This window comes from Camelus dromedarius, chromosome 11, assembly GCF_036321535.1.
Source record: "Camelus dromedarius isolate mCamDro1 chromosome 11, mCamDro1.pat, whole genome shotgun sequence".
NCBI lineage: Eukaryota > Metazoa > Chordata > Mammalia > Artiodactyla > Camelidae > Camelus > Camelus dromedarius.
Window position 1 is genome coordinate 17,708,505 of NC_087446.1, and position 23,752 is coordinate 17,732,256.

The window sequence follows — 23,752 nt, forward strand, 5'->3', positions numbered from 1 at the left end:
TTTTTTTTCATCCAACAAGAAGCCATAACTTTATTAATGATAGAAACAGTACAAATTTCAAACCAAGCTGCGGTTACTCTTTTGAAACACCAAAAAAAGTCCTCTTTTCAGATGGTTACATTGTTAATTCCATACTAGCATTTACAATATCATTACTGTTGTTCTTCAGGGCTGGGGCTGCCTTTGCCCTCAACACATTTGCTTGTGACTTGACCAATTCTAAGTCCTTAACTTCCACACCTGTTTCATCAACCTCTTCCTCTTCACTCTCCTCTTGTACAGCTGGAGTCTGTGTGTTTTCTTGAATGTCTGAGACAGCTTCACCTTGAACTTTGAGTTTCTCAGCAGCTGCTAGCTGTGCTTGCTGAGATAAATCCTCGATCTTGGCTTCCCCAAAAACTATGTAGGTATCTGAAGCTGGGCTCTTGTAGACATCTGGTCTGTGATGACGAAGAGGATATTCTTAGATTTCCGGATAGTGACTCTAGTAACCCCTGTAACCTGTCGAAGACGCAATTTGGACATAGCCTTCCGTGCTTTCTTTTCACTCCGCCTCTGTTTTGCTTTGCTGACTGGTTCTTCATCGATTTCAGCTGCTGCTGCCAGCTGGGCTTGTTGTGTGGTTGTGTGGAATCCTGTTCCTTGAGCTCTGGTACTGATTCATCACTGTCAGATTCTGTTCCAGACCCTGTCTCAGCCTGGGGCTGTGGCAACTCCTGCTCTGTAGCAGGGACGGTTTCTGTAGCTTCACTGGGCATTTTGTGCGGGAAACGCGGAACCAAGATGGTGGCCTCCATCAGTGTATTTTAAAATGATGTCACTCACTCTTGGCAAATGCAAAATTGCCAATTTTATTTATTTGTAATTTTGAGAAGAATCTTACTGCTGATATAATTTTTACTGGAGCTGTTAAGAATATTTCATAGAAAGTGACAACAGTGGGATAAATTCCTGATAAATTACCTTGATAAAAATTTTAGTACATCTGGAGCTGATGTACTAATTTTTCTTAAAAAAAAAATCTTTAAAAATTTCTCCCCCCAAAATTTAACTTCATACAGATCAGTTTTGGGTAAAGTCTGAATTTAGTTTGAAATGTAACTTTACACGACATTCTAATTTTTCCCCTGGGATTTCTTATAATTTGTAGAGGTTGTACAAGAAACCAAAAGAGCCTTTAGAATCTGTACATCATTGAAAACATTCTTTTATTCTATTGTGTAGTCTCAATTTTGAGAACAAAAATAATTGAAAATTTGTTTTCCTTGTTAATATTCAGTTCAGCATAAGCTTCATATGAAAATAGTGATCTTTTTCCTTGAATGTGGCAATTTAAATATTTTATTTGCATTACTAAGCCTGTAGAAATTGGCTCTACAGTATTGCAGCAGTTTTCAAACCAGAGTTTCTAAACTCTGAAGAATTCTAATAATTCCCTGATAGGCTTTATTTCCATGTCCACGTGTACCCTTTTATTTTGTAGTAATTTACTGACAAAGGTTACCACCTGAGTGTGAGCAGTTATGATCCCAGCGCTCCAGCCAGAGGGAGAGTTAGTGTTTGTGCAGCTAAATCCAGCACGATCTCTGGGACAGACGGGCCAGCTGGCCTCCGCTGCAAGCTTGGTGCTGCCTCCATCCAAAGCCTCTTCTCTCTCCTGGGGCCACTGTGGCTGCTGCACTGTTGGTCTAGGTGCCAGCCTAGCCGCTGCCTCAGGCCCTGTGGCCCCCAGGGCTGCCCTGATGCTGCTTTGCACACCTGCCACCAGCCATGCCCATGGATCTGAGCCCTTGTGTGCACGGGGGCTGTTCCTGCTGGACCACAACCACTTGCTGGCGTGGCCGCCCAGCTTTCTCCTCTGCTCATGCCCCTGCTCCATTGTCCCAGCAGACTTTTCTACAGAACAAAGATTCAAAAATAAAACATTAAGAATTTTAAGACAGCAGAATAGAGCATGAAGCCAAGTGCAGCCCTGTGCAAATGCACGGGTCACAAGCCTGTGAGGCCAGCCCTGCCGATTAGGCCTTTCTGAACAATTGCTCCAAACCTGACATGTGAGATAACTCTACAAAGTTAGAACCCGTCCGTCTCCGCAGCTCTACCTGGCTTTGTGGCCCTGTTCGACATCAGCCCCACCCGCTCTCTTCTCCAGACCTGCCCCTACGTGGTTTACTGGCCCCAGTCTTGGACGTTACCTCCCCGGCCTGTCTGCTACCTCTGCTTGCTTTGAGGCTATTGCTCTGCTTCATTAATTAGTCCTGTGTATTGACTTCCCTCTGTTGCCGTTTCACTAACTCTTATTTATTTCACTCCTCTTTGTCCCTCTTTCCTGATGCTTGGCATCACTTGGCAAATAAAACACTTGCATGCCTGCCTTTGTCTGAGGCTCTGCATTTAAGAGAGCCCAGTTTTTTATTTTATTTTTTTTTTTTTTTTGAGTAAAAGTAGATTTATCCAGAGAGATACACGCTCTACAGAGTACAGCATGCAGGCCATCTTAGAAGGCCAGAGAGGCCACCAGGCATGGAGGTGGGTGTTGAGTTTAAAGTAAGAGTAGATACCCACTCCAAAGACAGAGCGCAGGCCTTCTCTGAAGGTGAGAGAGCGAGAGGCCGCGAGGTGCAGGGTTGTTAGTTTTTATGGGCTCAGTAACTTCATATGCTAAGAAATGGGGGGATTATTCCAAATACTTCAGGGAAGGGGCTGGGATTCCCAGGAACTGGGCTATTGCCCACTTTTTGACCTTTTATGGTCAGCCTCAGAACTGTCATGGCCCCTGTGAGAATGCCATTCACCATGCGAGTATATTGCAATGAGCGTATAATGAAGCTCAAGGTTTACTGGAAGTCAAATCTCCCACCATCCTGGGCCTCAAGGCCTATTGGGAGTTGAATTTTCTGCCATGTTGGTGCTAACTGCTGTGTCATTCCCTTACTGGCTGTGCCCTGTCTCCCTTCTTCCTGTCTCATTCCTCACTCAGAGATTTGGCCCCCATATTCTTTTGGGGGTGCAGAGGGGCAGCAGTCTTCTGTAGCTGCTTCAGGGCTGAATAGGGGTATTGACCCTGCCTATTAGGGACTGAAAATCTCTGAATGCCTAATCTAAATGCCCCCAGGGCAGGACAGCTCCTTGTTTTGACTCAGAGGACAGTCTGGGCTGGAATCCTCACACAGCCATCATCTCGATGTGGAACTGTTGTAACCACTTCCATAACGTTCCCACGAATCTTAAAGATGAAACACTTTTGCAATAGCATCAGAGTACAATGATGATAACTGTCTACAAATGACAGAAAACTTAAAAAAGCACGGTGAGACATCTGATTTCAGTGTCATCAATAAAGAGGCTTGGTTACAATAACTAGAATTATGACTGATTACATTTAACTTAACATACCATGTGATCCTAGTTAATTTAATACCTGAGATACCTCGGGGTTTCTCTAAAGCATCTCAAAGTTAGCTGGAGGTCCAAAGAACTTTCAGAATTTGCCAAACAGTAGTTATTCACTTAACCAAAGATTTCAAAGGCTAATACAGATCACTTAAAGGCAAAGAATAAGAGAACTCATATTCTAACAGTGAGTCTAGTGCTTGGAGATGTTATTTTTTTTTTTTTAAATAACAAAAATTTATCTCCTTACAGTTCTGGAGGCCGGAAGTCCAAGATCAAGGTGTTGGCAGCACTGGTTTCTTTCTGAGGTCTCTCTCCCTGGCTTGTTGGTGGCCGTGGAGATGTGATTTTTGATGGGGTTGATTTTACCCACTTGATTAACTAGACATCTTCCCATGCTGACAGCCCTGTTTTCAGATATCAACACTTACTCATTCAATGAATATTTACTGAGCACTTACTGTCTACCAGACACAGAACAGTAGGAAACAAAACAAAAATTTTGGCCCCTGTGGGGCTCATCTGAAAAGTGCTATGGAGAGAAATAAAGCAGGGGAGGAAGTGGTGAATGTGGGAAGAGGTCTGTAATTTTAAATAGGGTGTCGGGAGTGGCCTCACTTGAAGAGACTTGAAGGATGGAGGGAACCATGTAGAAGCTTGAGAGAAGAGGGTTCTAGTCAAAGGCAAGGGCATATGCAAAAGCCCTGGGGTGACATAGGGCTGTATGGTTGGGAAGCAATGTGAAGCCAGCATGGCTGGAGGGCAGTGGTCAAGGACAGAATTAGAGGAGATGAGGTAGCAAAGAAGGGTCAAATCAAGCAGGAGCACAAAAGACACCAGCAGGACTCTGATGTTTACAAGGGAAATAGTGACAGATTTTCTGCAAAAGAGTGACTTGATCTACTTTATTTCCAGAGGCAACAGAGCCTTGCATATGGAAAGCTGTCCCAGCTGGGTACCACAAACTTAACCCAGTCTCCCCAGTTCTTTCTCCTCACTTTGAAATAATTTTAAGCAAATCTTTCTAAATTTTTTCATTCAGTAAGCTGTTCAAACTTTATCCTAACATTGGTATGAGACTCCTTGATTTCTTAATTAGAAATGCTTTTTGAAACTTTTTTTTTTTCAGCAATACATGTAAATTACATATGCTATTGTCTTTATTTGAAAGAGGTCTTTTGTTTACTGGTAGAAATACTTTACATCAATCACTGCCTACATTCTTTGAAGACTAGCCTACAATGTTGTACACATAATTATTCTCATTGTTTGAAAATGCATAGTTTCCACTCCTTTGAATCTGCATTTTGATTTTCTTCCCTTTGTTTTGCAGTCAAATATCATTTTCTTGTGAGCCAAGTATGTAACTGATCTCTAAACCGAATTGTTTTAGCTAAGAGGTAGGACATGAATGTAACGTGACATTTTATATGGAATCAATTATTCTTTGCCATAATTAAGTCAGAGTGGCTTAAAATTAGTTTTCTGGGTCTTTAATCAATAGTGTGTTTGTTCAAAGTTTTGAAGATCACATGAGAGAAAGTCACTGAATCAGAGGAGGCATCTTTCCCAGAAACTCTAAGTAAGTGCTGACAACCAGCAATAGACAAATATTTATTTGTGCCCTAGAAGGCACAATTTGATCTGTATTTCACCTACTCTCCCCCCCCCCCACCTACTCATTCCTAACTTTCTCCCCTTTTTATGTTTCTGGTCCTTTTTTCTTTTGTTATCCTCTGCTCCCTTCCTCCTAACCACCCTTAAAAGTCTGCCAGATTGCAGCTGGGCAGGGAATGGGATCTAGATCACAGGCGGGATGAATTCTTCCAATTTCACTTGTTCTCCAGCCTCAGGCCCCATCTAAATGCTACTGACACTTTCCTCAGAGCCCAGAGAACGTTTGCGCAAGAACAAAGTGTTCTCCTTGCTTGGTCAGATTAGCGACCTGTGAAATCTACAGTACAAAACCCTTTAAAAAGGGTGTAAAATTAACTCATGCTCTTGAAGAAGTGCACTTCACTGTAGCAGTGGGCAAGTTATCCCACTCTCAGGCTCACTGCTGTCAACTCCATGAGGGCAGGGGCAGGGGTCCTGGTTGGTTGTGCTTGTTTCCCCAACAGTAAACAAAATGCCTCATCAGCACTCAATAAAGATTTCTTAAATAAATGAACAAAAAACAAACTTTAGATAGAGCATGAGGGTATTTTTAAGTCAAGGTATTTGATTTATTAAAGAGCTGCCTGAAAGGAACAAAATGATTTAGAAATTAATATTGAGAGGTTGTTGAATCCGTTGGCTAGTGTCTGTCAAAAAGAACAAATCAGTACGAGATTTGCCCAAACCTGAATAGTCACTTCTGGCAAATGGCCTGTAGCTTTCAGGTGCATTGGATAGGACAAAATCATTCCAGGCAACAGATCAAAAGTATTTTGTTATATGGAGGGATATTTGGCAATTATTTCATCTTGGTGAGCTCAGAAGTTTGGAGTCCTATTTAAAATATAACGTTTTACTCAAGTCGTGGTGTAGTTCACACTTGTTATTTTATTTTATTTGCCCCAGAACTGCCATTCACCATTCTTCTCTAAATGCATCTTTCGTTTGGTTAATGTACTACCAATCATGTTACCTACTCCAGCAGAAATGGGTGATTCCAGCTCAGCCAACCAGAGCATTACATTCTCTGGGCTACAGTAATTGTATGAGGGATGGGCTCATGAGCCAATCAGAGCCAACACAATGCAGTGATACATCTACTGAGACACCAGGGAGGGGATCCTTCTTTTGCTCCAGAGTATAGTGAGGAGGATATTGACCCTCACTGTGTTGCCCTGTGAGGGGACAGTCTGTTTGATAATAATGAAACTAACATGGTGGAGAGTGGAATTGAGAGATTGAGAGAAATAGGGCTGAATGTGGGTCATGGCAATATAACTTACACCTTTATTACTCTACCTAAACCATGCCTATCTCTGGACTTTACCATAATATGAGCCAATAAACCCAGTATTTATTTAAGTCAGTTTATGGTTTTTTGTTTTTTTTTTTTCAGTTGAAGTACCATCAGTTACAATGTGTCAGTTTCTGGTGTACAGCACAATGTCCCAGTCATGCATATACATACATATATTCATTTTTATATTCTTTTTCATTAAAAGTTATTACAAGATACTGAAGTTTATGTTGGATTTTTGATCCTATATGACAAGAGGGTTAAAATTTACACATATGATTAAAAGAAAAAGTCTACTGAATCCCTTTTTTTTATTCCTAATAGATTTGTGAATTTTTTTTCTGTCCCCTTATCAAACTTGCCAGGAATTTGTTTCTGTTTTCTTAGGTTTTCAAACATGACCAGCTTCTGCGTTTTTGTCTGTGTGATTCTCTAGTATCTCCTTGTTTCCTACTTTAATAAATTACATTCTTATTGTTATTCCTTTCCTGTACTTCTCTGGGCTTTTCTGTTAGCTAAAACTTATTTTTTGTGCCTTTTTTACTTCCTGAATTGAAAGCATTAATTTTCAGTCATTTGTCTTTCCTGGTCTATGCATCTAACAATGTGGGGAACTTTCTAAGTACTATTTAACTGCATCCCATAGATTTTAATATATAATATTTTCGTGTTACTCAGCTTTAAAATGTCTTCCAGTTTTCATTTTGATTTACTTCTTGATGCATAGATGTCTCACAATTACATTTTTAAATTTCCAAATGTGGGTATTTAGGGAAGTTATCTTTTTGTTAATGTTCTATTTTTAATGACTTGTTAGTAAGCCATGTGGTGAATATTATGCTGATTTGGGGGGTAGTATTGAGATTGGCATTGTGACTTAGTATAAGCTCAGATTTTATAAAAAAAATTTCATGTGTTTGGAAAATTGTGCTCAGGATTCATATATATATGAATACATGTGTATATGGTTCCATTAGACCAAGCTTCATCATTATTTTGTTTAAATAATATTCTTACTACTTTGGGTTTGCTTTATCTATAAATTGATGAGAAAGGGATGTTAAAATCATCCACTATGATTACAGAATTGTAAATTTCTCATGATTTTGTCAATGTTTTTAACATATTTTAGCCATGTTAACTACGTGTTTAGGATTGTTATATCTTTAGGTGAATTATTTCTTCATCTTTAGGCAATATTTTGTCTTAAAATCATTCATGTGATATTAATATAGCTGCACCAGCTTTTTTCTGGTTAGCATATATTTCTTATGTCTTTTCCAATCCCTTTTCTCTGAATTTTTCTATGTCCTTTATGTTTACATATTTTCTTTTGTCAACACCATATATTTAAAAACAATTATAAATTTTATTGATTAATAGGATAATCACTAAAGGAAAGATCAAAGAACATATAACTATAAAGCTAACAAAGGAGAAAATGGAATAATAAAAATACTTGATTAAGTCAAAAGAAGGGAAGAAGTGAGAAAGGAATGAAGGACAAACAGGAAAAATAGAAAACAAAAATATAAGAGATTTGAATCCAAGAATATCAATACTTTTAATAAGTTATAATTCACAATCCAATTAAAAGACAAAGACTGTCAGAATAGATTTAAAAAAACCCAAATGTATTCTCTGGATTCTTTCTTTTCATCAAGTGAGATCACCAGAGAGCTCAGTTTAGACTGTCTCACACTAGTCTATAAAATGCCTGCTGTCTGCAGTGCTATAATGTTACGCTGTCTACTTGCAGTGTTGGTTGATAAAAGAAATGGCCATATAAGGAATTTTTCTGTATTATCTGTAGATCCCTGATTAAAGACCTGACGTAGTATGTGGTTCAATGTCTCATATAAAGTTTCAGGCAATAAATCCCTCCTACAGTTAGTTCTAGGAAAATGTTTGATTTCCTGACAAACCAAAAATTTTCTCTTATTAGAGTTATATAAAGTGACATTTTCCTTTCCTTTCTTATGTGCAGTAAGCTTAGGGGTAAATCTTGTGATTATTTTTAGTGATTATCCTTAGTGTCAGTTTTTGATAGAACTATTTATTCCTCACTGTTAACAAGCACAAACTGACTGAGAACTAAGCCTATTCGGAGAGCAAGGGAAAAAATAAAGATTTAAAAAACAGTAAAGACAGACATATAAATGAATAATCACATTATAGTGAGATCAGTGCTGTGACAGAGGTATGTATAGAGTGTTTAGGGGACAAAGGTGGAAATGATTAATTTTACATGAAGTTGGGGGATCTGGGAGGGCTTCACAGAGGAGGTGACACCTGTAGTAGGACTTTAAGCACAAATAAGATTTTATCAGAAGGAGAAAAAACAGGCTAGAGCAGGGCTGTCTGATGGAAATGTAATACAAGCCATGTAGGAAATGTCAGATGTCCTAGTAGCCACATTAAAAAAAGAAACATAATTTTAATAATACATCTTATTTAACCCAGGGTAGTCAATAAATTATTATTTCCACTCTACTTTCTACTATGTTAACATAAAATAATTTTTAATAAAGCATTTTTAATGAGATATTTGACATTCACTTTTGGTACAAAGTATTTGAAATCCACTGTGCATTTTAGACTTACAGTGCATCTCAGCTTGGACTAACCAGATGTCATGTGCTCTATGGCCACGTGTGGCTAGTGGCCACCTTACTGGACAGTGCAGGACTAGAGCATTTTCAAAGACAGAAAGGAAGCAAGATGTCAGGGAAACTACAAGTAGTTTAGGGCATGGTGTGCGTGCGTGTGCCTGTGTGTGTCAGGGTGGTAAGTTGAAGAAAAGGGCACCAGAAAGATAAATTGGGACAAGACTATGAAATGTTTATTTGTTTAATCATTTATTACATTGGGACCACAGAAGAATGACATTTTCACATCTATATCTTAAAAACTCTAATTCAGGAGGCAGTACGAGAAATCGATTTAAGGAGCGTTAGAGATTGGAGGCCAATTAAGGGACATAAATGACTGTTCCTTCAAGAGATGATGAGACCTGGGTTCTGTGGTTCTGAGACAGATGAGGAAAAGATTTGTTAGATACTTTCCACTTAGTATTAGCAGGACTTGGCAACCATTCGGACGTGGGGAGTGAGAAAGAGTGAGTGAAAATGACATGAAGTTCAAGTGTGTGCAGCAGTGGGAGCACCATCAAGCGAGAGAATATTAAAAATAAAAATTCGTAAGGACAGTAATTAGTCTGACCTGCTTTGTGCATATTGAGGTTTGCAATAGGCATCTGGAAACCCTGAGCAGGGCCACGTCCAATGGTGAGGGAAGACCTGCCTTGTGAGACTGATGATCTCTACCCAACTGACATCCAAATGTCGTACGATTTTAATCATGGATTCGATTTTATTGAGCTGATTGCATTATTTTCATTATTTCACCTGGAAGAATGAACATGTTAATGTTTCCAAGAAGATACTGAAAAGGTAGAAGAATATTGAAGAATAAGTAGAAGAATATCTCAGACAGATAGTGTATTGAGCATAGGTTAAAACATGTTCAAACTGCCATAATCAAACTGCATAAAATAGGCACAAGAAAAGACTGTCTGAAAAAAGAAGGTATGCTCAAAGGAGATTAGAAACAGAATTTAGAAGAGAGTCTATTTATAGAGGTGTAGGCAGGGTAAGGGGACCAGCAGGGAGGCTGAGGCACTTTGGTGACAAAGTAAGGAAGGATCGGGAAGAAATATTCCGACTTCTCCCTCCTTCTGACCTCTGATCTCCTACCATGACCTCCCACTGGTCAAAGCTGATTTAAAATCAGGAAGCACAGGGGCCTGGGTGATGTAGATCCTAGGGGTCAGCTTCTTAGGAGGCAGGGCTGGGCAGAAAAATCAACCTGAGGAAGTAAGGCTTCTAGCATATGTGGAAAGTTAATATAGGATAGTTGGCATTTCCAGTCATTGAGGGAAAAAAGCTTTTTAAAAAATGACACTACTACTTGGAAGAAAGTGGTTGGATCACATAATTTAAAAAAACACAATCTAGATGAATTAAAGATCTAAATGTTAAAAATAACACTTTTAGTCAGGGGAGGATATAGCTCAGTGGTCGAGCACGGGCTAAGCATGCATGAGGTCCTGAGTTCAATCCCCAGTCCCTCCACTGAAAGATAAATAAATAAACAAACCTAATTACCTCTCTCCCCCGAAAATAATTGCTTAGTATACATTTAAAAAAAAAAAGGAAAAAAAAATTTTAATAACATTTTTATAACTTCTGGTTGAGGAAGGCCTTCCCAAGCAAAAGGGGAAACTATAAAAAGGTGGAATTATTTACATATACATGTACATTATTTACATATACATATAATAAATATATATAACAAGTTTACATATGTATATGTAAATTTTATATTTAAATATATATAACAAGTTCCTAATGCCAAAGTCGTTATAGGCAATATAGAATTAATAGACTAGGAAAAATATTTGTTATATATGATAGAGATTAATATATCCTGTATTCAAAGTGGTACTAAAAATAAGGAAGTTCACTCAATTTTTTAAATGGGCAACAAGTGAACACAACTTTGTAAATCAGCTAAACTTTAATTTTAAAAAATGAGCAAAGGATATGAATATGCATTTCATAGAAGAGGGATTGCCAAGGACCATGAAAAGTATTCACCCTGGCTTTTCATCAGGGACATACAAAGCCAAACAATGAGTCTAATTTTCATCCATCAGATTGTCAAGTCTTTTCCCACTAGATCCATATGGTAAAAAAGTCAAATGTTACCAAAAGGTATGAAGCAGACCTACCTCTTACATATTTTAAAGTTATATAGTGTTCTATCCTCAGGATATGCCATAATTAATCAGACTTTTAAGCGTATCTAACCTGTTGCTACCGTAAACAATACTACAGAGAATATCCTGTTTGTTCAAGTGTACCCGCAAGACAAATTCTGAGATTTAGTAACTGCCAGATCAAAGAGTGTGTGCATTTCAGATTTTGTGGATGTTACTAAACTACCTCCCAAAGTGGTCATGCCAGTTTCGTTCCCAGGCACTGTAGGTATTGAGGGATCTGCATCAAACTGTTAACACGAGCTCCCTCAGGGCTGCAACGGGTGAGAGGCAGCCTTCAGCTTTTTTCTGTACACCTCTGTTCACTTGTTATACACCCATGAATTAGTTTGTAGTTGTTATTTTTAAAAACTAAAATAAGTACTAGTCTGACATTCAGTGACATATTTGGGAAGAAGACACAAATTGAGCACACAGCTGGGCATAGTGAAAAAGCCCTATTTAAATGTATTTTTTATTTTATGCCTTTTTGGAAGTAGGGGCCTTACAAATGTATGTAAGTATATCAACGCCTAGCTAAAATGAAAATTTGAGGGTTACCTTGGCTTAGATGAGCCCCTTGGGTGGGGAAAGCCCATTGTCTCTGCCATTTACCTGTCTGATTTCTCCTATTTCTGCATACCACTAAAGATTGGAAAATGTTGGTCCCTTTTCTAAAGTGCCACCTGAACTCCTCTTGAAGATGGTGATTTATCTGGTGATGACTCTTATCATTAACAGGAGTGCACCCTTGACTCTTCCTTATTAAATGCAAGTGACATTTTAAAGATCATTTCATAGGTTTATCACCATTTTCAAAAATTTCCCTGTCCTTTTGCATTTCCTGCTGGGAGCCCCTTTTCCTATGGTTCAGCAGTCTTCTGGAGCGCTGAGGCCCTGAGAGGAGCAGCACGGATGAGGGCACTGTTCACGGGGGGGGGGGGGGGGGGGAGGCACTGTGGGGGACCTATAGCCTATTAGGAAGAGGGAAAAGCAGTACCCGGGGCTTTTGAAAGAAGGTGGTAGGAACTAAGTGAGACTATAAAGGATTTCAGAAAAGAGCCACATAGTAATGTTTTCTTTGAAGAAGTGAAAATGTTAAATTATTAAAGATTCTAAAAGCCATATGAATAAACGTGCATTTTAGACCGATTCCCCCCACCCCCAACCTCGGTGGATGTTTTTGTATGTACGTCATTACATTTGGGAGGAAAGAGAGAAAGAATGAGAGAATAATTTCCTTCTCCCTATAGGGAAAAAGTCGAACTCTTCTTAACTTGACATCGAAGACACTTCACAATACCCTAACTTTACTAAAGGCCAGCATTTAGCAAGCATAGGAGATATTAAAAATGAAAATTTAGAGATTTCCTTAAAAATCCATTGTCTAACAGGGAAGATAGAATTAAAGCCAATGATTATGATTTGTGTGAAAAATGTGACAACAGAAGCCACAGAAACAGCCCCAGCGAGGGGTGGCCTAGTCTACCTGTGGGCTCAGGACAGATTCCTCGAGGTGGTGATGTCTAAGCAGGGCTTTAAAAGAGGACCAGGAGGCAGATGGGGAGAGGCTGGGAGAGCATCTGGGCATGTGCGCAGGCAGGGCAGTGCCACATGACTGTGCCTCCATCCTTCTTGGAGGGTGAAGGGGAAGGGAGGAGAGGAAGGAGATGAGGTTACTTCATTTATCCACAAGACTCTTTTCCTTTTCTCCTGGAAAACTCCTAATTTTCCTTCAAAATACTGATAAAATGTCACCTCTTTGATTTTTTTCACTGCTGCATGCTGTATGTACCTTTGATTAAGAGTAATTGCACATAAGTGTAATTTATTTGTGTAGCAAGCTCTCCAACCTGAGATTTCTCTGTCAGTACTTTGGGAGTCACACCTGTCTGATAATCCTGCCTGGCAGGCAGATCTTCCAGAAATGTGTTTTTATAAGGAACTGAGGGCCGTTCTGGGAGAAAACTCAACTTGAGGGAAGAAAAGCCAAGAATAACACGTTGTCCTTTAACAAGTCTCCTGTTGTTACAAAGCAGGGCGATATGATGTGTTGTCTGTGTGCCGATCCTTCGTTCTCACTCCTCAGCTCCAAATCTGTGTTCTGTTTTCTTTGTGGTGCTGGGGCTGGGATTCTGCTCTGCCAACAGAAAGCACCAGAGGGAGATGGGGATGCAAAAGTAGAGAAAAGGGATTGTCCCTTCCTGTTTGCCTTCCGTTCTATGTCTCTGTAATAGCACTTCTCTGGGTCCAACAGCTGATTACCAATCCCCCTCAGAGGTACCAGTGGCAGCGAGTAGGGTGGCCCTGCACCTCAAAGGTCAAATCCCAGCTTTGAGGGTCTCCTCCTCCAAGCTCCTAGGTTGTAAAAATCCCAACCTTTCCCCTTTATCTCCCAGGCTATGGACGATGACTGCTTTCTGCAGTTCCCTCGTCTCTGTTATCTTGGCATCCCCTCTTGCTCTTCTGTCTCTCCAATACCTGTCTAACCAATTCCCTACCATAAAATTCTCCATTGGTCCCTCATGTGGCTGCTATTTTCCTACTGGACCCTGACTTATAAGTACTTCCACTCAGTTCTCTGTGGACATATATATGAATCCGAGGGGTGGGAAGTGAAAAAAGTTGAAAGATGATATTCTGCAAGAACAGTAGTGTTTTGTCTCCCTCCTAGAGCACATGCCACAAAAATGAACACATTCTCTCCACTTGACCACAGACTCTTCCCAAGAATTCTTGCAGAAGAATTCTCTTGTGGGTCTCTGTGGAATCACTACAAGTCTTTAAGAGTTTAATATTGGGGTAACTAATTGAGAAATTCAGGGCTTGAGGAGAGGAAAATATGGCTGATGGCCAGACAGTTAAAGTAAGTGAATAAAGTAGGTTAAGTCAGTGAAATGAGAAGTGGGTCATTGGTAAACTGGACACCAAGAATCTTGTCTATAAGGCACAACTACTACTCAGTTCCAGCCTGTCACTGCCACGAGTGAATGTGGGGTCTGGATTTTCTACATTTTCAAGAAAGCTCAAAGCCAGTATCGTTAGGTAAAATTCGTTAACTAATTCAAAAAAAATTTTTAAAGATAACTATGTAGGTCAATACTATGCACATCAAACAATATCTTTGTTATTGTAGACCATTGGTCACTATTTCTCAAATCTGCAGAAGCTAATAAGATTTATTCTTGAGACTCATGGGGGCCTTAGGAATACTTGATGATCTTGGGAAATATCTTTGCAGGGCACTTGGTTCTTAAAATTGTAGACGTGGGTAAGAACCAGTGACACAGAGTTTATATTTATTCACACAGCTTCTTCCTTATTAGACAGTGAGCTCCCTGGAGGGCAAGGATTATGTCAAATTCATCCATGTATCTCTAGCCCCTGGTGTCATTCCTGGAATATAGTAGGTGTTCAATACGCTTTAATGAATGGATGAGTGAGCGACTAAGAAAGATAATGTAATGGAAAAAGACAACTTGGAAATTCGACTTAAATTCTACTCCCGGATTTGCCATTAGCTGTGTGACTTTGGGGAGCCACTTAATTTATCCAAAATTAATTTTCTCATTACTAAAGTGGAGATGTTAATACCTACCTTCCAGGTTTTTCTATTTTTAACAATATGTTAAAAACCTCTCTTCTAAGCATTTAAAATTTTGTTATTTATCCTCAACTTACTAACATGATAAATATGCAAGTGACTTGTGGAAGGATTGACTAAGTATGGGAGTTGGGGAGGGGTTCAAATGTTTCGTCCTTCAGTAGCTTGCTCTATGTCTAGCACAACTAGGACTAAAACCGTCAGACAAGGGGTCCCAGTCCAATGATACGTTGCTTGTCTGTGCTGACAGTCAATGACGTATTGGAATAAAATTCTATTGAATTGCATTTCCCCCATAATGACTCTGCCCTGTTGAACATTCACCCACCGTTCAACAAGGAAAACCTTCCATGTTACCACATTGGTGCAGCTCAACTCTTTTAAAGTGTTTTTTTTTGTTTTGTTTTTAAAGGATGTATCTTCGATTCATTTTCCTTTTCTGGAATATCTAAGGGTATAATTTGAGAAAATAGCCCTCTTATGAAATGTACTTTTTGGATTTCTTCCCGGAAGCCACTTACTTTTCCTATTCGCGTATTATTTGAAGTCATGAAAACTCATGCTTTCATGGCGCGCCAGAGCTGAGATGTGCTTGAGGTGTTTATGTGATGAAATGGGCTCGGGGTGCCGCCAGATACAAAGCTCCTTCCTCCTCTTCCCCTCACTGTGAACTTTCTGCTGTCTCTATCCAAGACCTCCACAGCGTCTCCACTCAACACCGCAGCCCTCAGGTCTCTCTCCCTTTTATTTCTCCCTTGGGCATTAATTTGGCTGTTAATGCTTCAGTCAAATGTGAGTTTGGTCAGGTGACACATCCTGTTGGTTCTGCATATCTATATGTCTATCTCTCTTCACACACACACACATCCTATTGGTTCTATTTCTCTGGAGAATCCTAATATAAAACCATGAAAGAAAAATGTCTAAATTAAATTTCATCAAAATTAAAACTTTTGCTCTTTGGAAGATACCATGAAGAAAATAAAGGTCATGCCATAGAAATTAGAAGTTATTTTACAGAATAATTTTACATATTTTACATACAGAAATTATTTTACACATATACGTATGTATATGTATATATATAAAAAGGACTTGTATTCAGAACATATGAAGAATCTTACAACTCAATAATAAGAAGGCAATAATAAATGACCGAGATCTCAATAGGCACGTCACAAAAAAAGATACGTGAGTGGCCCTTCAGTGCACAAAAAGATAATATTACTAGTTTCAAAGATAAAGCAGATACTCATTAAAGTGGTGGGGACAGATTTTATGCAGTGAGACTACTGCAGTAGGGAAGAGTCCAGTGTGAACTGATGGCCAGTATTGATTTGTGCGGAGGTGCTGGGTGTTTTAAAGGGAGAGTGAGGGAGCAGGGAGGGGGAACACAGGGGGCTTGAGCAGGTCATGGAAGTAGGAATTTACAAAAAGCAGGAAGAGGGGATTAGTTAGCACGACCAGGCCATCTGGGTTTGTTAATCAGCACTTACCCGGAGGAGAAACAAACTTCTCGCTTCTCGATGACAGGAGGCGGTGAGGTCAATTTGGCCCAGTGAAGTTGGGTCCAGTCCTCCCGCAGGGACTGGGAACAAGATGAGAGTTATTCCCCTGAATATTTGCCTTTCAAAGAAATGGCTCTTGGGTCCTTGAGAAAACAGTTTTAAGTGATAGATTTATATCTCAAAGGATAGAGAAAGTATTCGTAACTGCAGAGCTTCTAAAGAAACTTCTCTAAGAGGGGATTCAGGGGCCTATCTGCTGATCATCATTTTAAGGGGTGGGGGCTGGGGTCATCCTAGGGAAGGAGGCCTTGAGATGTTAGAAACTATGCTAGCGTTTGTCCAAGTCTTTTAGTGCAGGGAAGGGAGAGGGTGGACAAACTCATCTGGGGAGTCTGCTCTTTTTATAGGTCAAGGAAGAGGGCTTGTAAAGAAAGGGCTCAAAGGAACCTGGAAGACTAGAGAAGACTAGAGTTTGGTCCCGGAGAGAATCTTTATCTTTAGTCATTAAGAAAATGCAAATTAGCACTTGAGTGAAATAATATTACACATTAAGAATTGCTTTTAAAACAAAGACAATACCAGCTGTTAAGGAGGTGGGGCAAGGATTGCTGTAAAGAATGTAAAATGGTACAGACACTTTGGAAAATAGTTTAACAATTTCTCGTAAAGCATATAGTTGCCCTATTACTGACAAATTTGCTTCTGTGTATTTACCCCCCAAAAAATGCCCATCAAAAAATGTATGGGTAAACAATTGGTATATCCATACAGTGAAATTCTACTCAGCAATAAAATGGAACAAATTACAAATACCCACCACAGACAGATGAATCTCAAAATCACGTTGTGTGAAAGAAGCCAATTGAAAAAGTACATACTATTTTATTTATATAAAACTCTATAAAATGCAAATCAACCTTTGATAATAGAAAGCAGGTCAGTAGTTGTCTAGGGAAAGGAGTGGAAGGAGGGATGAATTTCAACGAAGTTTCAAGAAGCTTTTGGAGGTGATAGAATGTTTGATATCTTTTTTCAGATTGTTTTCCACTATAGTTTATTACAAGATCTTGAATATAGTTCCCTGTGCTATACAGTTGGTCCTTGTGGTTTACCTATTTTTTATTTGGTAGTGTGTATCTGCTAACCCCAAACTCATAGTTTATCTCTCCCACCTTTCCCCTTTGGTAACCATAAATTTATTTTCTATGTCTGAGTCTATTTCTGTTTTGTAAATAAATTCACTTGTGTCTTTTTTTTTTTTTAGATTCCACACGTAAGTGATATTGTGATATTTGTCTTTGACTTACTTTACTTAATATGATAATCTCTAGGTCCATCTATGTTGCTACAAATGACATTATTTCATTCTTTTCTATGGCTGAGTAATATTGCATTGTAAATACATACACCACATCTCCTTTATCCATTTATCTGTCAGTGGATGTTTAGGTTGCTTCCGTGTCTTGCCTACTGTAAATAGTGTTGCTATGACCATTGGGGTGCATGTGTCTTTTCAAATTAGAATTTTCTCTGGATATATGCCCATGAGTGGGATTGTAGGATCATATGGTAAGTCTATTTTTAGTTTTTAAGCAATCTCCATACTGTTCTTCATAGCGATTGCACCAATTTGCATTCCCACCAACAGTGTAGGAGGGTTCTCTTTTCTCCACACCCTCTCCAGCATTTATTATTTGTTGACTTTTTGATGATGGCCATTCTGACTGTTGTGAGGTGATATCTCATTATAGTTTTGATTTGTATTTCTCTAATAATTAGTGCTAGTGAACATTTTTTCATGTGCTTGTTGGCCACCTGTATGTCTTCTTTGGAGAAATGTCTATTTAGGTCTTCTGCCAATTGTTTAATTGGGTTGTTTGTTTTTTGTTATTGAGCTGTATGAGCTGTTTGCATATTATGAAAATTAAGCCCTTGTCTGTCACATTGTTTGCAAACATTTTCTTCCGTTCCATAGGTTGTCTTTTCATTTTGGTTATAGTTTCCTTTGCTGTGAAAAAGCTCATAAGTTTGATTAGGTCCCATTTGTTCATTTTTCTTTTTTTACTTTTGCCTTGGGAGACTGACCTAAGAAATGAAATGTTTAATATCTTGATTGGGATAATAGTTTCATTGGAAAACTTATAAATCATATACTTTAAATATGTAAAGTTTATTGTACATAAAGTATACATCAGTAAAGTATTAAAAATTAAAATTTCAACTATCCATTAATGGAAATATATATGTAACACCTTTATTAAATTGAGGGACAAGAAACAACTTTGCTTGTAATTGTATCTAGATCACAAATTGCAAACTTTTTCTATAAAGAGCCAAGCAGTATATATTTTAGGCAGGCCACGTGCTGTTTCTGTAGCATGTATTTTCCTTCCTTCCTTCCCTCCTTCACTTCCTCCTTCCCTCTTTCCTTTCTTCCTTCTCTTTAAAAAAATGTGAAAACCATTCATAGCTTGCAAGCCATACAAAACACACTGTGGACAAGATTTATTTCAATCCAAGAGGACCAACACAGCCATCAGTTATTTACAATCATTTAATTTTAATATGAATTTACCTTCCTGATCTCTTTTGATGAGTGAGAGTATATTTGTAAGGCTGGTAGAAATGATGGTTCTCATTTGACCACTGGGGACTTACTCCTGGGGAGCTTAAGTGGATTTTCCACACACTTAATCAGTGCCACCAAATGTTAATTGGCACATTCCACTTTAAGGAAGATATAATAATTTGGGAAGAAAATTAAGGCAATAACAATAACAACTAATGTTAATATAGCACCTTCATGGTGAAAGGGATGGTTACATTTATTATGTTTGTGATCCTCCCAAAAATCCTGTAAATTTTGTAGGGCAGTAAACAATCAACATTTATAGAGACTTTGTTGACAAAACTAGTGTACTCAATTTTATCTTCACAGTGAACTTTAGATTTGATATGCTTAAAATCTAATTGTCAACCCAGAACCTGATTATTCATATTTTTAAATAGTCTAAGCTTTCCTTCTTCTCAATGAAATGCATTTTTCATCATTAGATGAATTTGTAGACAAGCAAAATTTATAGATATTTTTCCTATTGAATTCTGATGATATTTGAACGGTAGGAAGCATGTCTATAGCACTCCTTTGATTGTCTTTGTTACCAGAAAACTTTTTTCAATATGAAATTCTGTAGTACATGAATAGCATGTGCATTGTATTTTGTTAACATGGTATAATACTTTATATTTATGCCTACCTTTTTAATAAAAGAAGAAAACAACCATGCAAAATATTTTTAATTTTCCCCATAAACATTTAGACATCATCTTAAAATGTTGAACAATTCTTTAAAATTAAAGAGGATCAGATTTCCTTTTCTTTAGAAAGTTAGAGAAAACAAAAATGTTTGAGTAAAAGGCTATTCTTCATCCTAGAAAACCTTATTCATAGATAATGAAGAGACTGTCGAGAAAGTTACACAAGAAATTACATATCCTCAATAAAATAAATTACTAGATAGACTTACATGAAAACCCAGTGTAATTTTTAAAAGATTTCTTGTCGGTATCTCACTTAGATTAAAATGTGAAAGTCAAAAATCACATGTTAGAAGACTGATGAGTTTTGTTACTTGCTGCATTCTTGATGTAACTTTCTTGGGCATGTATATATCCTAGGGATAATTTATCTGGTTTATACAGAAGAGTAATCTCCCATGTAATTTTACCCAATTTCTGCAGGAATTCATTTTGGGCTAACTGCAGTGGTTAATAAATCATTAGAATTCACTTTGTGGTAGGTGTGATTAACAATCAAGACTTTCAGACTCATTCTTGAAAGGCTTTTATATTAATCAAATTACCTACATTTCTAAAGGTAACGATAGGCACCGTATATATTTTTGCAGGAAATATAAATTGTATCAAGGATAACCATCTTGGAAGTTTAATGTTGACTTTTGAAATGGTTTTGCTCTTCTCTCTAACTTCCAGAGTAATTTGCTGCAGAAATTGAGTTAAACTGTTGGGGATTTCTTTGAGGTGGTTTAATTCTGAAGGGAGCAACATAGGGAAAAGGGCAAATATTGGAAACAGTTGAAAGAAGGTTCTGAGTTTCAATCTTCTTGGGAAAGAACAAAAGAAAAAGTGCATTTCAGTATATTTATTGGGGCATGCTTTGAAGAATCTTGTGGTTTTATAATCTTTCCTTTTAAAACACACATTTTTTTTTTTACCTCCTAGGAGAGCTGCTTCTTCAAAAGGCAGTAACAGGTCCATCCTACTGTACGGAAAATTGGTGCAGAGCAGGCAAGATGCCCCCTTCATGATAGGAGTTGATTCATATCTGTCCCAGACCTTGGTTAGTCCTAGGAAAATGTATAACGAAGATGTTCTGGTGATAATTCCATTATCTCTTGGGCTGCAGACAATGGGGCTGCTAGTAAAATCACAGTTATAAATGTTCAAACCACATTGTATAAATGTACACATGTATAAATGGGTAATCCTAGCTTATAAAAAACCATTTCAGATGTGCGTTATCCTCTGTGCCCTGGACAGGCTGAGACTCACCTCTGGTTGCTTTATCTCGTGCTGGAGGCAGCAAGCCAAGTTTCCATGCTACAAAGCAAGGTCTGTTAGGTGGATAGTCTGTGCTGCTGAATTTGCTTCTGGATACAAAGCCACCAGGGCTGTGGGGACAGTTGTTGGCACACAAGGAGACTCTGTTCTTGTTGGCAGGGTCTTACTGTGGCTTGGTGCCTCCAGGAAACAGGAGGTTTATCAGGCAGCCAGTATCACTGGTACTCTTTCAAGATATTCAGGGGTCGAGATATCTTAGAGTACACACACACACACACACACACACACACACACACACACACACACACACACACACGCATGCACCCACATACATACTCATTCACATGTACATGCAAATTAAAGAGAGAAACCTTTCCCATCACCTCATAATGACAGAAAATTTATGGGTAGTAAACAAATATTACATTATGAAGGCAGACTTGATTATTTACCATAGTTTAATTAGGCAGGAGAAGACATAGCTGTTGATCTGAGTTTTAATGCAAACATTATGTCTACCAGTTTAAAAAAAACAAAAACAACAAACAAATAAACTTGAACCAAATATCCCTGTGCTCAGAAGACAACTGAATACAATGATAGCTAATTTCAGCAGGTGCACTAGAAGTCAAGATTGTAAGTAGGCTGATAAATTTCCACGTCACAATTCTTTCATGCAGGGAAGAATCCTACAGACAACTAATCCTAAGAATCATCGTGGGAAGCTTAGAACCTTGGCATTCAAGATAATCAGATGAGCTAGAAGGGTGAGTGCCACTAACATATCTGTCCTTTTGACTGAAATGTCTTATTTCTTTATTTGCAATTTAAGACATACTGTGGCATTTCACATCCAACCACGCAAATGTCAGAGCTTCTGAATTTTCTTTTTTTAATGACACTCCAAAAGAAAGCATAATGACATGAAACAAAGTATAATAAGGTGCCCTTGAGAAAGACTGGGGAAAATTACCCCCCACCCCCAGTACATATTTTCCAACCCCTGACTGGTGATTTTTCTTTACTAACACAAGGAACAATGCAGGCATTGACAATTACAGCAAATGTCTTCAAAGTATGCTGTGGGGTTGACATGCCATCCCCAGGAGGTGTCATGTTCAAAATAGCTGCCACCAAGAATGAAAGTCTATGAGGCGGGGTGGGCAGGGGGCGGTTTCCATCTTGACTTTTTTTTCCCTTAAAGTCAGGGACATTTCGTTGTCTCTACCCATTCATCCAGTTCTAAGTACAACTAAACTTTGCTATAGAGTGTAAGACATTTAATACATATAATCATACACAGCTAAGTCTCATTATACTGAGTATAGAACCCAGAATATCAAGAAACCTCTAATTACTTTCTATTGTATTTAGAATAAATAAAAAAGAAAAACCAGCTCCAGAGCGTGATCTACAAGGTCCCATGTGATTTGCCATGTTTACCTCAGCTTCACTGAGTGGAGGCTCGTTTTGTTCAGTAAGCTAAGACAGCTTTTGAAGCATTAAACGGTTTCAGAGACACTTTTATCAATCGTTTATCAGTCTACACAGGTTTCCTCTAGGCTTTAATCCTAAACAATTTGGAATAACCTGTATTAGTTAGGGTAAGAGTTAAACTTACCCTTGTAAGAGAGAAACTCTAAATTCTCAGTGGCTTACAGTGGCTTACAACAAACTTATTCCTTTTTAAAAATTTATCATTATTATTTTTAATTGAAGTACAGTTTACAATGTGTCAATTTCTGGTGTTCAGCACAATGTCCCAGTCATGCATATATATACATATATTTGTTTCCATATTCTTTTTCATTAAAGGTTATGACAAGATATTGAATATAGTTCCCTGTGCTATACATACAAAATTTGTTTTTTTAATCTACTTTTATATATAGTAGCTAACATTTGCAAATCTCTAACTCCCAAATTTATCCCTTCCCATTGCCCTTCTGCAGTAAATGTAAAATTGTTTCCTATGTCTATGAGTCTGTTTCTGTTTTGTAGATGAGTTATTAGTGTCCTCTTTTTTCTTTTTCTTTTTTTTTTAAGATTCCACATATGAGTGATATCATATGGTATCTTTCTTTCTCTTTCTGGCTTACTTTACTTAGAATAGCAGTCTCAGGGCCCATCCAGGTTGCTGCAAATGGCATTATTTTATTCTTTTTTATGGCTGAGTAGTATTCCATTGTATATAGATATCACAACTTCTCTGTCCAGTCATCTGTCAATGGACATTTAGGTTGCTTCCGTGTCTTGGCTATTGTATATAGTGCTGCTATGAACATTGGAGTTCATGTATCTTTTCAAATTAGAGATCCCTCCAGATATATACCTGGGAGTGGGATTGCTGGAACATATAGTAAGTCTTTTTAGTTTTTTGAGGAATCTCTGTACTGTTTTCCATAATGGCTGCACCAAACTACATTCCCACAATTGTGTAGAAGGGTTCCTTTTCTTCACACCCTCTCTCTACAGCATTTATCATTGGTGGATTTTTGAATAATGGCCATTCTGACTGGTGTGAGGTGATACCTCATTGTAGTTTTGATTTGCATTCCTCTGATAATTAGTGATATTGATTATTTTTTTCATGTGCCTATTGGCCATTTGTATATCTTCACTGGAGAATTGCTTGTTTAGGTCTTCTGCCCATTTTTAGATTGGGTTGTTTTTTTGTTGTTGTTGTTATTAAGTTATATCAGCTGTTTATATATTCTGGAAATTAAGCCTTTGTCAGTTGCATCATTTGCAAATATTTTCTCCCATTCTGTAGGTTGTCATTTTGTTTTGCTTATGGTTTCCTTTGCTGTGCAAAAGCTTATAGTTTAATTAGGTCTCATTTGTTAATTTTTGCCTCTTTTTTTTCTATTGCCTGGGTAGAATGCCCTAGGAAA

General features: G+C 38.2%; 1 pseudogene; it reads right to left on the reverse strand.

The window, feature by feature from the left end:
• On the reverse strand, window positions 1–785 carry LOC105095974 (nascent polypeptide-associated complex subunit alpha-like; annotated as a pseudogene).
• Between the last annotated feature and the right edge of the window lie 22,967 nt (window positions 786–23,752).